Genomic DNA, 18,684 nt, shown 5'->3' with positions numbered 1-18,684 from the left:
AAGAGACGGGCCAGTTTCAGATCTGACACACACACTCTCACACACTCGGCTTCTGGCAGAGGAAGACACTTGTGGAACATCCGGCAGTTTCCTCCTGCTAAACCCTCGTGTTTTGACAAGAAATTCCTTCTGTGAGCCACTGTTTGAAATGTCGGACTGTGTACACAATGTGAGTCTGAACGCCTGCAGCCCCCCCGCCGTCCCTCCCCGCCGCCGCCGCTGACACGCGGGCTCAGGGGGCTGCGCTCACTGAACAGCCGCGGGGGTCTCACGGCCGTCGGGTGGTTGTTGTTTGCACTGCAGTCATTTTTAATTCGATTGTGTGAGAAACAAAACGAAATGCAGGGGATTTTTTTTCCATCTCTGAGAACATCTCAAGCTTTGTGAGTTCCTCCGCTGAGGGTCTGATTTCCATTAAAAACACAAAGGAAAGAAATATAGTTTAGGGACACAGTGTTCACGGTCGAAGGCTTCTCCTGTTTTGAAACCGAGAAAATAAGCGTAATGCAAAACAAAGCTGCTCGTCAGACCTCAGAGACTGTTTGTACAAATCATTCTAATTAGAAACAGTGAGGACCTGCGGTCTGTGGCAGGCCTGAATACAGGCCTTCTAAGCTCACATTTTTGTTGGACCCGGCTGACGAATACATTATGTGGCATTCTTATTTTGGTATCACACCTCATAAATCCACAGCAGATCACACGGGGGAGCCGTACCCGGCACCCACAGGCCTCCTCGCCACACCAGGTGTTCTGAGGAGCTCACTGCACAATTACTATCATTTATATATATTTTTAGGATTGATTTTTGGGCTTTTGAGTCTTTATTGAAGACATAGAAAAGAGGATAGAGTTGGAAATCATAGACAGAGAGAGAGAGAGAGAGAGAGAGAGGAAAGACATTTCCTCCCACGGGGGGAAAGGAGCCACAGGTCGGACTTGACTCGAGCCCGGGCCGCCCGCTTCGTGGGTCAAAGCCTCCGTACATCGCCCCAGTTTGAGCTTTTTGTCCGAGCTGTAGTTCAACTCGTTTGAAGTAGAGAGACATAAATGAAAACTAAAAGACGCGTGTACATTTACTGCTTGTGCCTACACTGTCAGCTAACGCACGTGTGCATAAGCTAACCGCAGGTATTCGGCGAGCTTCAACAGAAATCAAACTCCTTGTCTGCAGGTAAAAACAACCTCGTAATGGAACAAGCTTTATCTGAGGGGTGTTTCGCCTCACTACGTTATGATTACATTTACTTCTCTCAGCCGCTGAGTCCACCTCCGTAATATTAGCAGCTCTAAGTGGCATTCGATTTGCTGAATTGTATTCACTCCCAAAGTCACCTGTCATTGGCTGGAGGAAACACTCCATCTTCCCACCCAGGAAGTGACCACGTGAAATACATAGAACATTAAAGAAGAGAGAGGAGGGTTTCTGCAGGCCAAACCACACACCTCAGTTTGTGTTTAGATCTAAAGAGGTTTATCCTGATACATCAATGACCCTTCTCCCACAGGGTATTATATCCTTTCCTACCCCTGACCCCCTCTGTAACCCTGAAACATGTTTGTCTTCGTCCTCCGCAGTGACCTCGGTGACATCAGGTCGTGTTCAGGACTTCCCATGAAACGTTAGAAAGTGCTTGTGTGCTGCAGCTGCATGTTTGTAACCACAGTTTCATTTCCAGCCTCCTGACATCAGCGCTTTCCATTATTTCAGCCTCAGTGACTTTGACTATAATTGATATTATTTGTGAAATAAGTAATTGCTGCTTCAGTTTCCACCCTGACAGATGAGGTGGTGTTACTGTGGGCAGCGTCCTCTGGCCGTGTTTGTCATGTCTGTTCACAAGAAGAAGGGAGGAGCGGGCAAACAGGGGACAAATGTGGACCAAAGGACTCGAGCACCAGCAGAGTAAATACCCCCCCCCCCCCCCCCCCCCCCCCCCCCCGTGCACCTTAAAGCCCCCCCTCCCCTGCTGTCAGTGTAGAGATGTAGAGCCCAACACGCCCCTCGCCCCTTCATGTGTTGCCCTCTTTAACCCTACTTGAGAAATCTCTTTTCAGCGTCGCTCTTTGAGGGACTAATTCCCGGTTGACTCACGGCTGGTCATAATGGGAGGGTGTCACAGGGGCATGGACGGGCAGGCAGCGCTCACACTTCACTCACTTACATGTTTGAGTTTCAGCTGCTGAAAGTCAACATCGCTGAATAGAAGTTAACTGAGCCAGAACAGACACTAGAGCGTCGCTTTCATCTGAGTTCAAAAGACGTCGTTTATTATGAATCAACAGCGAGTGACGTTGGAGCTCATGACGTGCTGAGAGACGGAGCTTTCACATGTTCAGCGCCACACTTGAACATCCCTCCAAATCCAAATCTGTTTTTCTCATTCGGTAATCGTCCAGAAGCAAAGTGAAGAGAGCAGTATGTCTGGAACATGTTAAAATCTTTGTTTGTTTGAAGACTTTAAAGATTTGAAAAAGAGACGGGGTATTCTCACAGTCTCTGTTCTTTCCCATCATGTCTCTGGAGTATAATATCCAAACAACGGCGCAGAAACTGAAGCAGCTTTCTGTCGAGGGTACATCCGTATGTGCAGAGATTTTTGTCACCTGTAGTGATTGAAGATATAAATTAAGCTGGTTTAAGAGCGCCATGGTCCAGGTGATTTCCAATCTGACCTCGGGCTTTTGCTGCATGTCAGACCCCGCTCTCCCCTCTGAACAGTTTATTCTCTCTCTTCAACTGGCCTATCCAGTAAAAGCATTGGGAAGTTTGTCTTTGTGACATGGGACCCTTGGTTTCTGATCGTGGCGTTTTGAAGCCCATCAGTGGCGGCCGCCATACTTTAAACGCTAACTCCAAATGACTTCATATCAATGGAGGAGCTAAGGCTTGCCTGAAGCCTCTCGGGTCACCTGTCAGTCAACTCAGTCACACCTCCAGTTATGCAAACGTATGCACAACTCTGATGCTGCATAAAATTCAAACAGATAAGTTACCTATAAAAACGACCCATCTGTTTGACTTTAAGGTGTTGTACAATGGGACCTAATGAGGATTCCTTGTCGTTGTCGTTGGTGGAGCTGTGTACTCTCATTACGAGGAGATCCCGACGGGATGTTTGCGGCTGAGACCTAAAAAGTAAAAACTGCAAAGATCAGCTCTGATTCATGAGAAATAAAATCCATCTTGAGCAGATAATCAGTTCTGTAAAGGAACTCCTCTGACTTCATGCGTACAGCCTGCATGTGCCTGTTGAATTAAGATGTAAAGAATAAGAAACGTTAATGTAGAGAGAAACTCTCTTTAAGGTTTCTGCTTCTCATCTTTGACCGCTGATGTATTTATAACAGGAAAAAGCCACGGCGCTCCGTATCCCAGAGTGATGTTTCTGATAGTTTATCTGAAGTCATGCAGAGATGAAAATCTCTCATTCTTTTATCTCTGCAAACACAAAGACAAAAATCCAACTTTATTAAAGCCACTTGTTGCCATGCACATCTGCCTGTTTAGCTCTAAAAGGATCCTGAATGAAGACTAAGTGATTTTATAATACACTCTGCATGTTTTCATTTGAGCTCTCGACAAGCTGTCATAATTAGACGTCTGAAACGAGAAGCAGGCGGTTCTTCAGACGCTCCGTTCAATAAAAGAGCTTCTCCATCTTCCTGTGAGACGTCTTCTCCTGGGAAAGTTTCGGAGGCCCGGCTCTTGTCATTTCACCAGCTCCGTGGTGATAAATGAGAGAGATAATGTGTATTAAGCATGTCCAGTTCCTCTGAAAGCGCTCTGTAAGTAGCTACATTGGATAAAGGGAGTCGCTGCTCTTCATCAAAGCTGTTCCCTCCGCAGTGAGCCTGTCAGAGAGTCCATAAAACGCTGACTCTGTCCCCTCTCTCTGACTGAATCGACTGTTTGACTCCTGCAAAGTGACACGATGAAGGCCACACTTCTCGTCATTCACCTGCTGGATTTTTCGCCTTTTAATCCTTATTTTTTTGTCTGTGAGACCTTTAGAGAAACTTTGCAGGGTCTTCAACTCATAAAGCTTCTTATCTGTCTTCTATTGGCGTACACATTTTACCCTGTGCCTGAGACTGTTTGTTTCAGCTCTTGTCTCTTTAAGGCCCCTCTCCTCACATGCTCACTGTCCTCTGATTGGCCGGCTTGGGGGGGCAGAACACTGCAGGGCTGCAGAGGAGGGATGTTCTCCAGTGCTGGGAGAAGAGGGCCTTGGTAATAGGGCTGCAGAAAACTCCTGACAAACTCATGGAAATTTGCTGGAGGAGCTGCATGTGTGAACGCTAAACATTGTTAACTCGGTCTTCCCACCAGAGAACAGAACTGAGTGTGATTCTGTTGAACTGCACTTGATAAAAAGACAAATCTTGTCAAAAAGCATCGTATAGCAGACTCTGTATCTTCGTCCCTTACTTCCACTTTTTTGTCCTTTTTTTTTTTTAAATGTCACGTCTTACCTCAGAGGGTGAGGTACCCCAGAAGTCACATACTCACCACATTCCCAAATGCCTGTTTCTACATTTCATTCGAACCCATGTCTACTGCTATGACGACTACAGCCTCTGTAAACGGAGTACGCAACATAACCGCGGGGCAGAATTCTCTGTTTATTGTCACTTGCTCCAAGAAAGTCTCCTCTTTATTGAGCTTGGTCTTCTTGTCTTGGTTGCCGCAATACACATATTTCTGCTACGCTCTAATCAAACATGCCACATAAACTGAAAACGGGTCCAGTCTCATTTTTAAGAAAGATGATTTAAGACACATGTTGAATTCTGAGGATCATTTTCCCCATTGTGGCCCGATAACAATGAGCATCTCCCTTACTTCACTTCTCATCCATCTGCCACCACAATATTCAAGCTTCGGCTGAAAACGCTCGTAAAACAGACATGTTGTAGAAGAAGAAGAAGAGGAATGAGAAGTGAGAAGTCTAACCAATGTAAGAAAACAACAAAGCCCACCTGTCTTGTATTGCAGGCAGTTAAAGATGGAGCTCCGTTTTTCATGGACAGAGAAGGTGCCAGATTCTCCAGCTGTCTACCATTGCTGCACAGATTTATTGGATGAGCTGAGTGTGAAGCACATGTGTTAAACATGCTGTTAGCCAGAGGGGCTCGGTGCAGAAGGAATAGATCCCACACAAGGCCACTTCTGAGACATGGATGATGTGGTTGTTTTTCTTCTGATAAAGTGGGAATTCAGAGATTAGGAGAACATCTTAAAGTGCTTACCATGTGATGTTAAAGCTTTACATATCAGAATCAGCCAAATGTTCAATAATAATCTGGGATGTTGGAAACTGAGTGAGGTGTTTTGGTGTTAAATGCACCTCAAGGCCCCCTGCTGTGTGTGTGTGTATGTGTGTGTACACGCTCCAGAAAAAGTCTTTTCTGGAGGTGTCCCAGTGCACCTGCTTTTTCATTGTGTTTGGATTCTCTCCCTCAGGCGCTGAGAGATCATTACTGCAGACACGACTACGCCATAAATAAATACGAGGACATTCTTAATTGATTAAAAAGACAGCACAGATGGTAGCTGCTGCTCCTCCACAGGAGCATGTGTTGTGAAAGAACAAAATCATTGGAGTGCAGTTAACGTACATATCCACCTGAAAAACAACAATCAGCCATGTCGTGGATGTCGGCCCATATGTACCATGCAGTGTTAATGGTCGCTACAATGAAAGATGACCAATCACAGAGCTCGGTGCAGGGTAAGCGCAGCATGTTGGAGGATGTCGGCGTGTAATAAGAAGCCTGCACTTCCTTGAATGTCCACTAGAGGCTGACTTCGAAGGTGAGTCATTTTAAAATGTTCGACTTTAGAACAGACAGAAACATGTTTACTGTTGGATGCTAATCACACGACCCCTGTTGAATGTTGTTTATAATTACGGGTGGGGTCTCTCTGAGTGACGGGTGCTTTCGAACTCTTCTTGACCTTGTTTGGGTTTTTGGAGATTTTTTTTTCACGTGAAATAAATATCAGACAAATAATGCAGAGAACTAAATGAAAAAAGGTCTGTGCTCCTTAAATACTAATATTATTTGTAACAACATGTTCACAATTATTAGCGGGTATTAGCATCTACACTTCCTGTCCATGGCTTGTTAGCTGATAATTGTTTGTGATGTCTGAGTGTCAGGACTTTAGTTCTGGTTTCCCCTCAGAGAAGACGTCAGACATCCTCTCGTCCATGTATGGTCACTTCTGATTAAACGCCCTTTAATCCCTCAGAATTATGAATTTATCTTTATTTAGTCTATTTCTGATACACCCTCTCAAATGATGCACATAAACAACAAGGGGCAGCTCCTGTCACTCTGACCTTCATTTTACCTGTTGGTGTGTCTGTTTTCCACTTCCTGTAGCAGAGTGTGTGTGGAAACATTCAACAACCAACAACACAGAAAGACAATGAAGGCAATAAAAGTTGGAGCTACAGAATTGTTTTCTTCGTGCTATTGTGCAAACCATGATATTAAAATTACTGGGACTGCCAAACTATGAAAAATTTAATTACCAAATGTCAGCAGTTAATTGTGATTTATCATATTTTTTACTGCATGTTTGAACCTCCATTATGCTGCATTTGAAAACAGATTTTGTTTTACTTTGACTTTTTTTATTTTGTACTGTTTAAAACCAAATTTGAATTTCATCCTCACTGGATAAAACTCTGGCTGTTAGAAAGACGCTCCGGTCACTTACTGTTTCGTTAAAAAACCAGTGAACTGATCAGGTGAAAGGTGACTTCATGTTGTTTATTTCACTCTGTATCACTCTGGCTGCAAGAAGATGCTGCTGTGGATTGATGGGCAGAAATATGTCATGCATGGATTCTGACTTCAATCCCACCGTGATTAAAGCGTTAAACATTTTCAGGAGAGCAGGAGTTGCACTGAAATAATGTTGAAAATGGAGACTTGACTTCCTGCTTCCTGCCAGGTGGAAGTTCCTCCAGTGAGTCACAGCTACCAGAGCAAGGTGATGATTAAGGAGGTAACCCCCAAAGAAAAGTCAACGCCAACATTATCAGAACCCGAACATGATAACTTGCGACCCAGTCCAGGAGTCCTTTTTCCATCATCTGAGTGTCACGTCCATTTCAGCTCTGAGGCTGTGAAGCAGATTGTGTTCAGTAGTAAAGAGCTGAGGTGATAAATCTCCTAATGAGACCTCGGGCCGCTGGAGTCGGGGGGGAAGAATGGAGTTTTCTAATGTTTGCAATCAACCATCAAATCAGAGAACGAAACCCAATTTTCCTCTGCTGAAAGTAAAGAGCGATACAAAGGACAAACTTTACGGCATGGTGACTGAGGTTCACTGCTGAAAGCCTTCATGTCTTCACTGATCTGAGACCAGCAGCGAGGGACACCGAGGAGCGACGATGAAGTCACAATGCTTCAAATTCTTGTTCCTCTAAAGTCATCCATCATACATTCCTGACGAGTGATGCACACCCCGTGAATAGAAAACAATGCAGCTGTGTTGTGTTTGATCTCTGTTACAAAAGGAACATTTCAGCATTTTCTGAGGATGGTTTAAAGAGGGATTTGTTTGCATGGACAAACAATAGAGGTCATGTTTCGGATTTATGGGAAATAAAGGCTTTGAATAACATAGTGAAGAGGAGAACTACAAGTCTGTTCAGGAGGGATTCTGGTGTTTGAAAACTCACCTCTTGTATTTAGTCCACACTCCTGGATGTTGAAGTGTTTAAAATATCTTCAACTACAGAAGTAGACCTTTTTGTGAAAGAGAAAGTTGCTTCTCTGTTGGTACATCACTCCCTTTAAAATCACCACACTCTGTTGCGAGAATGCTAAATTTACTCTTCAGAGCACAGCGGTGAATCCACTCGAATCTGCAGACCACTTCCTCGTTCTGCCAGGTAAAAGGAATTCTTTTGTGAATGGAGTCTGGTGGTTTGACAAAGAAGACGGCTGGATCTGGATTCAAACAAAAACATCAACTCTTTCAATTCATTTTTTTTTTGGGAGGGGGGGGGGGGGTAAACCTGTCTTTGATTTGGTGCAACTATTACATTCTGATATAGTTGGAGGCTTTCTCTTGGAGCGCTGGTGTCTTGTGTCTTTGAGGCCTCAAACATCTACCAAAAAGGGTCCAAGGATTCAAAAAGGATCACATCCCTACTTCTAGCTCTGATGGTCTCCTAACATTAACTCCTGATTGTTTAAGGCCTGAAATTAATGCATGAATTATCGCACTAATGCTGTGACATTTTGTCCCTTTTGACCAACCATAGTTAATCCATTTAGCATTTTCTTACAGGCTGAGTGACGATAATATACGACAGCTTTGAATGATTAATAATTTCACTTAAAAAAAAACTCCCAGAAAGCTCAGTCAAAAAGTAAAATCATGTTTGTCACGTCACACATTTTCACTTTCCTCTTTCACTGTTTTAATGAACTTTTCCATGAGTAGAGAGTTTCCTTTGTCAGTGGTTCATTTAGTCAGTAATGTTTCAATCAATTAATCAAACTTTATTTGTCCAGCACTTTTCATACAAAGTTGCATAACAAAGTGCTTTACATCACAGTAAATCAAACAGCAACAACACAAGTCCCTCCCCCAGCCCACCCCACAATTCAAAAACTAAGGTCAAATAATTAGATTAAAACAGGTACTGACACTATTGTTAATTCTTCCCTGAGTAGAAAAACACTGGAGGTTAAAAGTGTAATAAAACTAATTGAGGTAAAATAAGATTCAGTTAAAAGCGAGACTAAAAAGGAAGGTCTTGAATTTTCTTTTAAAACTGTTTCCATCGTGTTCTGCCCTCAGGTCTCCAGGTAAACTGTTCCACAGACGGGGACCGTTATAATAAAAAAGATGCCTCACTGTAGGTGGAACAATCCAGAAGACCCGAGGGCTCGAGTAGGCTCATCAGTTAAAACTTGTTTTTTTCCTATCCAGTCTCATCTTCAATTATTTATTTATTTTTGTTGTGGATTTTTGATACCTTTATTATTCAGAGACAGGACAGTGAACAGAGTCAGAAATCAGAGAGAGGGAGGGAGGGGAATGATATGCAGGAAATTAGCAGCAGGTTGGATTCAAACCCGGGCCGCCTGCTTGGAGGACCAGTGTCAGTCAGTGTGCCGTACTTTTCCACAGGTGTTTATGTAATCAGGCTGCGTGTGCTCAGTTGATTCGCCCCACATCACACATGCATTGTCTTCTACCTTCAAAAGAGCAACACGTTTGCTCAGCATGAGTGAAAAACGACTGTTTGACATGTAAACACGAGTTTAAAAAAGAGGCATCATTAAGCATCTTTGCTTAGGAAAGTTCCAGCGTCTCTGAGCATTTCTCACACGTTAATCAGTAATACGATCTGTGAAGTGTAGCGAGCGATGTCAACAGTGAGCTTTTGAAGGGGCGACGCCTCAAAAAATGTTGTCCTTTCTCCAGGTAAACACTCGATGCTCTCTTTGTCTCGGCTTCATTGTTGGCTGACTGATGAGTTGATGTGCTGGTTCCCTCTGCAGGAGGTGAGGTGCAGTTTTAAACTCGTCTACCAGAACTCACTAACTGTTTTTGAACTGTTTCACGTTGTGACCTTTTTAAGGTTCATCAAGAGATGCAATCAAACTGACCTCCCCTTTTATGTCTTTACAGTCAGGCCTCGTCAGACTCGTCTTTATTGAGCCAGTTATTCACTCACATGCAAGGAATTAACTGTGCTCTCTATGTACTAAAAGTACAACATTCAATATCAATACACACAGATTAAATATACAAGACTAACGAGACAAAAGTGCAGTGGTGAAAAAATGGTGATGATGCTCACAAGGGGAAATTTGTTTTGGACAACATCACCGTAAAGCGGAGGCTTTGTTTACATGATGAGGTCGAGAGTTTTTACAGTCACATGTTGATAATGAAGTGACACACAGACCCCGGACCTGACAGAAAAGATAACCCAGATCCTGTTGACCACATTAACACTCCCTGCAGGTCAGTGTTTAAAGCCTGTGTCCTTGTTGTATAGTGTATAAAAACCTCTGATGTGCAATAATGTACAAAAACTACATTTCTTTGCATCATTGTAAAAAAATGTAAAGTAGGAAAGAAAAATGTGAGTTGAACTGATTTTGTTGGACATACAGAGCTTTATGGTTACAGAAATGTTTTTTCAACAAGTGTGTGTGTGTGTGTGTGTGTGTGTGTGTGTGTGTGTGTGTGTGTGTGTGTGTGTGTGTGTGTGTGTGTGTGTGTGTGTGTGTGTGTGTGTGTGTGTGTGTGTGTGTGTGTGTGTGTGTGTGTGTGTGTGTGCATGTATATGTGTGCTTTTGAAAATGAATAATACAGAGATATAGGTTTATATAAACAGGATAGGTCAAGGGTTACTAGGTTAGAAAATGAATTTGAGTGCTAATATTTAAATTGAGGATAATAATAAAAATAATTTGTTTTAAAATTGTGTGTGTGGGTATGTGTGTGCGTGTGGGTGGGGGGGGGGGGGGGGGGAGTTGTTCTAAAGTAAAGACCTGATCTGATTGGGCTACAGCTGTGGGGATGAAGCTTACAGGAGAAATATGTAACTCTGACACCTAGTGTTTAAAATGGGTACAGCAGTCCAAATTTAAAAATAACATTGTAGAGACGTCTTTCTCCCTCCTCCTCTCTAGAGTGGATGCTCACCAGGTCGCCATGTGGTGGACACTGTAGCTTCAGTGTTTAGCCAGCTCTGCATGTGGTGGACACTGTAGCTTCAGTGTTTAGCCAGCTCTGCATGTGGTGGACACTGTAGCTTCAGTGTTTAGCCAGCTCTGCATGGCTCTGTAAAGCTTTCTGCGTTCTAACCTCTCTCCATGTTTCAAAAGCATCTCCAACATTGATCCTAGTTTGAGCAGCTTTCTGCTGCTGGAGCTTATTAGAAACATGCAGAGGCTTTTTAGCTCAGGTACAATCACTTCTATCTGAAGCAGTTCCACTGCCCGCTTCCATCGCTGCAACACCTGTTGACCTGATAACTGCTCTCATATCTGGCAAACCCAGGGGCTTCCAAAACGGCCTTCAAAGCCCCGCCTACCTTCTCTGGTCCAATCAAATCCAGAGCATTCAGGAGCAGAATCTAAAGTTAGAAGGAGGACATACTGGCTGCTGCATTGTTGTCAGAGAAGCTTCAACACAGCATGTTTCCTTCATATCTGATCAGACAGTAAGGTCACTTTATCATTTCATTCAGGAGATCATTCACACATATTGGACCTTTAAAAATAAGTTGTTAAAAATACGATCAAACTTGCTGTTTAGACTTTGCGTAGGATGGAACGAGTGGATTCAAGAAACTTCAGGAAGAAAAAAGACTTTTGAATTGGACAAACAAGACAACATTTCAGTCGCATAACAACAACAACATCATGGTCTCATCTTCTGTGAACATTAATTCATATTTGGCTACTTAATGTATGTCAGAAAATAATCCCAAAATCATACAAGTGGTCCCCTTCTGATAATCCAGATTCTGGGGCTGGTGTGGTTTTTTTTCGACCCAGAAACGATTATTAACCTCATAATCACTTTGTCCCAAGTCTCGACAAGTAAACCCCATCTGCAGGTAATTGCGGGTTAATAATTCTATAAGTAAACACAGATTAAGCACATTGCTGCTGCTGTGTGTGTGTGTGTATGTCGTACTGCCGAGGTGTTATCTCTGCAGAGAGCCGTCACCTCCACCCAGACACTCGCCCTCAGATTTCATCATGTGCTCCATCTCTGTCACTGCACCGCACCGCCATGTTTGCTTTTCTTGGGGGAGCTGCCGACTGCAGACCGTGACATGTTTCTGTGCATCCACACTGCTGCAGCCTGGCTCATGTTTTCATAGACTCACATTTTGTCAAGCAAATCGTGCATGTTTTCCTGGTTTGTTCCGGACATAACCAGCATCTCAATGTGACCTTAGTGTCAGTCATAGCAGGTAGAATTATTGTGAGACTTTGGCTTTGGCTCGATGATAACCAAATCTTTGTTTGTCCAAGTCTTCCTGCAAATCTTGTTTAGAAGGATATACATGCAACTGAATCTGTTTCTGAACAGGCAAGAACACTGGTGTTAATATTTTTTTTTGCAAATGTTCAAATATTCAAATGATACAGTATTATCATTCAGAGCGCCTCGTCTGGTGTTCAATCAAAGCAGCAGCTCTTATTTAGTAAATCGCCCTGTAACAACACATCTGTGCTTAACTTTTTTTTCCTTTTCTTCATCTTTTCGCTCATCCATACCTGACATGACCGATGTAACAGACTATTCTTCTCTTACTGAAGCTTGACTCACCGTACCTTCTCGATGTTGATATCAAGACACAGAGAAAACATGAGTGACAACATCACTAATGTAAACACACACAGTTTGGAAACAGCACAGGAGAGTGCGTCACTAACACAAATAAAGTGCTGTTCAGTGGATGGATGAAATAAGTTATATTGCTGCTGACCGCCGTGGCCTACAGGAGACCAAGAACAGTCTTTGCTGCTCCTCCAGTTCTCAATAATGAGCTAAACGCTGATTATTGCCGCAGAGGCTGAGTTACCCTTTAATGAACCTTTTTAAAATTCAAAACCTCATCTCGGTTTATTTTTACTAAAAGAGAAGATGATCCTGAGTTTGATTCCCAGTCCTCACCGTCATCCTTTTTACAGATAAGCAATGTCAAACCCCAGAGTCACATTACAGCCGGTGATAAACGTGATTGATCCAGACACCGGGAGAAGCAGCACTTGTGGTCGCTCGCTCAAAGTATTTAATGGTCTTATGATGACCTCCTGGCCGGGACAACTGTAGGCTGCAAAGCTCTGAGTTTAGATAAACATTAGACCCTCGGGACCATTACAGCTTTGAGGGCTGCTGACAAGCATGATTGGCTACATGTGGGTTATTTATTTAAAATTTCACATATTGTTAATTCAGCTCTCGCATGTTACAGCCAAGAAATGTTAACCATTTTGAAAAGCAACATTCTGGAGCCAGAGTTTGGCAGAGACCATCAAAACGGGGAAATTAGCCTACCCAAAACAGCGCTGCACATGTGAGGTCACACTTGCCAAATGATTATTTTCTCAACAGTTTCTTTCTCTTAGCAACGTCCCAGGCTCCGCCGCCCGCGCTCCAAACACACAAACACACACGCACACACACACACACACACACACACACACACACACACACACACACAGATGAAGAGAGGAAAGCTTCTTTTTCAGTCATCAATCATTTCGCACGGCAGAAAACAATCACGGGGAAGTACTGATGGTTGAGACGCTGGAAAAAACATTCAGAAGAACATATGGACAGGGCGCTCGCATGTTATCCAACTGTGGTACAGCTTGTGATATGAAGAACAACTGAATGATTGAGATGACTACAATACAAGTAATCTCTGTAAACGCGTATCAGTTTCTGTTTGTAATCCAAGTCGTAATGACTCATAATGTTTGAGCAGTCTGTGGATGTTTGCAGGGAAAACCGTCCCTGTGGAGAGCAGAAAGAGTGGAGTTCGATGACTGCAATCTGTCAAGCCATTGGCTATGTCCTGACAACAACTGTATATTGATCTCTATAAACACACATCTGCCAATGAGTGAGATTAATAACCTGGTCCTGAACATTGTCTCTCCACTCTCGCTCCACTCTCCCTTTGCTGTTCTGAATGTAAAGAAACGATAGAGGACTGGATGACACCCGCTGGCTACACTGAATTCCCTTTTTTCTGTCAAACTCCAGAGAAGTCATCGTAAGGGTTAACCCATGTGTTTGGAGAGTGCAATACAAACAACATGATTCTTTACGAAGGTGCATTTTTTTTTTACCACGTTTTTAAGTTCATGTTGGAAAATCAACTAATGTGCAAAGTCTTCTCATTCTGGGTTGATCCAGCACCAACTCCTAGCTGTCCTTCGATGTCCCATACAGATGTGGAACACATGGTCTTCTCAGCCTTCATTTCCACGTGTGATTGTATGTGCTAATCAGGAAAAAATCTGTTTGCTTTGTCCTGTTTGAGGCACAACAACTTAATGGTTAAGTTTAGGAAACGTGATCAACTTCAACTTTTGGGTTCTGCGATGTTAAGCCAAACTAAATCCACTTTCAGATGCATATCATGACTTCCTATCCCAACCTCAGTGTCCACTCACTCTTACTATTCTTTAGCATTTTAACTTATTTTTAACTTTGGCTGTTATACATGTGCTATATGAATAATGTTGGGTTGATTGAAATTGATCAAGCATTGATGTTTTCAGATGTTTATTTATACTGCTGCCTTACAGAACTCTGTTAGCGAAACAGAACCGGGGGGATGAGGGACGACGGGGCTGTTTTTAAAGAGAGCGTCTGTTTCGATCTGAAACTCTTAAAGTTGCATAGTAAGACTTTAAAATGTGTAGATCATTTTATTCAATTATATCTACATGCTAGCTAGCTTGCTCGTCGATAGTTAGATCTTTATGGACTACTGTAGTGGTGCGTTGACTTTTCACACCGGCCATTTTAGTCTTTTAATCAAATCAATGTTGATTCAGAATTTTCATTAATGCCAGACATTTCATGATGTGACTTTGAAATTCTTCCTCTTGTTAGTCATCTTGCGATCCTAAGCTCTGAGCTAATGCGTGACAGTTTATAATATTGCCATCAATGTTTTGCCTGCACAGATGAAAGGAAAACAGGAGGTCAGTGACGGTGCCTGCCTCTCATTAAGCATCCATTCCAAGAGCAGAAGCTAATGTTTCTGCTCCAACCAAATTACAAGCATCAGTCAAAGTGTCATTTAGCCTGTTAATGTCAGGTAATGACGGGAGCTGTGCGCTAAGAAAAGCTCTCCTTGTCCACACAGGCTCAAGCTGTGCTGAGTAATGGCATGTTAAGTGAAGAGAATCCAGCCTCGCCCCGTTTACTGCGTTTGCTCTGAGCTCAGCTGCAAATAAAATGCCTCACAATTAGACGAGCTGATTGCAGTCGCTGAGGCTGCCAAGCTGCAATTTCAATTGTTAATAACCAAACGAAAACATTTATGTCTGATGCTCCGAGTTGTTTTGTTTTTAGTAGCAGCAATTCATGGTATTTTGTTATAATTAGCTAGAAAAACATTGTAGCCCCAGACCAGAGGTACCCAACAGTCGAGTGAGTGATTTAATGACCCCTTAGAAAAACAAATAAGTGTACATTTCTAACACACATACCAGGTCAGACAGCAAACATATATGATCACATTTAATGTTACAGAAAAGGGGAAACACGTGTAATTCATCATATTGCTATAATCCCTCTTTAAGTTTAACCAAAGGCCTCAAAAGTGTGTGAAAAGTTAGAGTCATTTCGGAGTTTCTGAGGAGAGTCACTGAGGACAACCACATGGAGGTTTGAAATTAGCAAATATTAAGAGAGATTTATTTAAATCCTTTTTGTTGTGTTCCATGTTTCAATCAGATTTTACACAATATGACGTTACACAAACTCATTGTAAAACATGTGAAAATGGACAACATGGCCCCAAGTGTGAAATTTGGGTGAAATCATAAGTCATGAATTCAGAAATGTCTTCACCTGGAGGGTTTTATGAGAATTTAGCAGGGTGTGATATCATTTCCTTTTTACATATTCTTCAAGGGAAATTAACAAATTATAACTTATTTGTAAATCACTTTTATGTGGGCCAAAAGATTTAAAAAAAAATATATATAAGTTTTAAAAATCCCAACCTCGATGTTGCATCCATTATTTAAGGTTACCTTGACTGTGGAGCCTTGAGCATATGGGAAGCTGACACTACTGGTCCATGCAGCAATAATCTCGAGATTAAGACCATGTATTGATCCAGGTGACCCCTGTCTAAACCATAAAGATTTCAGATTAACATAAGTGATAGATCCCTAAAGGCCCCAAGACAAACAAAAACTCCCAGTTTATTTAATTATCAAACTGTGCAACTTGACTCTTGTTGGCCTCTTGACAATCCTGGCCATCTGCAAGCTCTAACATGTCTGTATCTTGTTTCTTGAAGGATGGGTGATTGTCATTGGTTTAGATTCACAGAAGTTTGAGTGGGACCCAGTGGTGACCCTGAGTCAGAGTAATAAAATATGTTTAAACTTTCCCACTCACAATCTGCTTCACAATTACCATCCCCCCCATTTGTCTTCTGGTTATATCACACAGTGCTCGTTCCTATCACTGCGGATAAGTAAGCGAGTTGAATTATTGCCACTCATGGAGGAGAGTGTGAGTGGACTAATCCCTGTGTAGTCTGGACACAGTGTTCAGTGTTGCACCCCTTACTATAGAGACAGCTGTGTTTCCTCTAGGAAGAGAACATCAATACTGAAGCACTATCTACTGTCATGATAAAAGAGTGACTGGAAGAGTCCAACTGGAGACCAACCACATCTTAAAAAAAGCCTGTTTCCCTCTCCACTGTGTCTGCCTGCTGCAGTCAGGGAATCTGGCTTTTATCATGCCGACACACTGAGAGCTTTTAAGCTTGCTGTAAGAACAATAAATATGCCCAGATCACCAGCTGCAGGCTCCAGAGCCGACGCAATATTGGTTTCAAAACAAATAGTCAAACGTCAAAGGCATTATCTGTGAATGCTTCATCAGGTGGTGGCACTGCAGCGTCCGAGTAAAACCATATCTGAAAATGTTCACATATCTCCGCACATTCATTTCTGCGTGCATGTACTTCTGTTTGATCTCTGCAGACAGCAGTCAAGTAACGTTTTTAAACATTAGTTTCAAACTTCTGATAAAAGTTAAAGGCCCGGCCCCTTTTTCTCGCCTGCTGATGCTTCACGTTTAAACGAATAAAAGCAGCTCTCAGTCAGAGGCCTCCATGATAATTTGGAAAAAAAGCTGCAGGACACAAAACATAAAGATGAACTTCAACATCTGTCCGAGAACGACAGAATGATGTTCACACACAAGGCCGCCCACGAGCCAGTCCCAGGTGGAGCTATTGTTAGCCAGGTGGCTAGCGCTAACACGACTGTTCAAATGTTCATACTTAGATTAAGGCAAGGCAAGTTTATTTATATAGTGCTGTTCAGACAAAAAAAAAAAAAATCACATCCTGGGAGGGTCCAGTCCCTGGACCTCTCGGGGGCCCAGATATTTCAGCGGGCTCAAATTGACTAAATCAGCTTTAAATGTGAGAGGTGTAAAAACTGAGCGAGAGTGATCACAGGTAATAAATCAGCTGATGTTTCTGCCTCAGGTACGCCATCGCCCCCTGGTACTTTGACTCCGAGGAGAGAGCCGAGGCAAAGAGACACACAGGAGACCTGACAGGTACACACACATAGAAAGTGACTGGTTGTGTGTTTGAAATATTCATGTATGTAGGTGGGTGTGTCTGCTTTATTCTTTCACACATCACTATACATCAACACATGTTCACTTTCTCATGATGCTTTTATTGAAACAATAACACACATGTACAAAGTTGCCGATGTCTTACCATGCAAGTGAAGCACTTCAACGATGACTGATGACTTGGATTAAAAAGAATATTAATGAACTTCAATTTTAATCTGACGTTGTTCTTTGTGTGTGTGTTTCAGCTTCCACTCGGCAGCTGGGCAGCAGCTCCAGCTGAACCTGTGGAAACGTCAACCACCTGTTTGATTCGCTGATCTGCAGGAGATGACAGCAGGATTTGTCTGGACCACCAAAGCTTCTGAATCGCTGCAAGAAGGAAAAAAAGAAGAAGAAACAAGAAAAAAAGCACTGTGGATGGATTCAGGGGGGGTTCAAATCTAAAGTCTGTGTTCCCTGTGTCTTTGGTTGGGATCAGAGATGGTCCACCTTTCTGCACTGCGAAACCCAATGAATGCTGAGTTCAAGGGGCCTGCAGCTACTCTGGACTTTTTTTTAAGAGCGGACTGCCCCTTTAAGAGAAGGAAGAGTGATTGTAGGCGCTCTCTGAAGTTTACAGACAAACTTTATGTGAGGTTGATGTATTTCATGTTGTACCTGTTTACCTTTCTTAAACTTTAGAGGAGGCTGAAAGAACATAGGAGTGTTTCTGTGATCAGTCAAAAAGGATTATTTGAACAGATTAACTGGTGATTGCAATCTATGAAAATATCAAACTATGTTTTTGCACTCTTTAATTGTTTTTTGAAAGGTGAATAAAACTTGGTCTTGTTAACATGTATGTCGACAGGTATTTATGTAGATATATACATAATACACATGCATACATACATATAAATCAATACATACAGACACATACATATATAGAGATATATACGTACATAAATACATACAAATATATAGCTATATGCATTCATACATATATAAATATATACATACACAAGTTTATACACAAATATATATACATACATGCATACACAAGTATATACATACATAAACACAAATATATAGATATATACATACACAAGCATACAAACATTCATATATAAATACAGATGTACATAGATACATTCGCAAAAAGACATACACATATATATATAGATATATACATCAACATAGATGTACATACAGAGACAAAAACACATACATAGACACTATGTCATAAAAAGGAACAAAAGGACATGTATACCTATGTTGTATATAAAGGAAAAAAATCAACATAAATACCTGTCGAAAAATTCATGTTTTAT

General features: G+C 42.1%; 1 long non-coding RNA gene across 1 annotated transcript in view; it reads left to right on the top strand.

Moving 5' to 3' along the window:
• Positions 1-17,762, top strand: part of LOC306840732 — a 33,333-nt gene extending 15,571 nt beyond the window's left edge. Inside the window, exons 3-4 of the long non-coding RNA XR_013781367.1 lie at positions 17,274-17,347; positions 17,620-17,762. This is a non-coding gene — a long non-coding RNA (uncharacterized lncRNA). The remainder of the gene's footprint in view (positions 1-17,273; positions 17,348-17,619) is intronic.
• Positions 17,763-18,684: the final 922 nt, after the last annotated feature.

Source organism: Symphodus melops (assembly GCF_947650265.1).
Source record: "Symphodus melops genome assembly, chromosome: 19".
Taxonomy (NCBI): domain Eukaryota; kingdom Metazoa; phylum Chordata; class Actinopteri; order Labriformes; family Labridae; genus Symphodus; species Symphodus melops.
The sequence above is the reverse complement of the archived record's forward strand: the minus strand, read 5'-3'. Positions and strand labels throughout refer to the sequence as shown.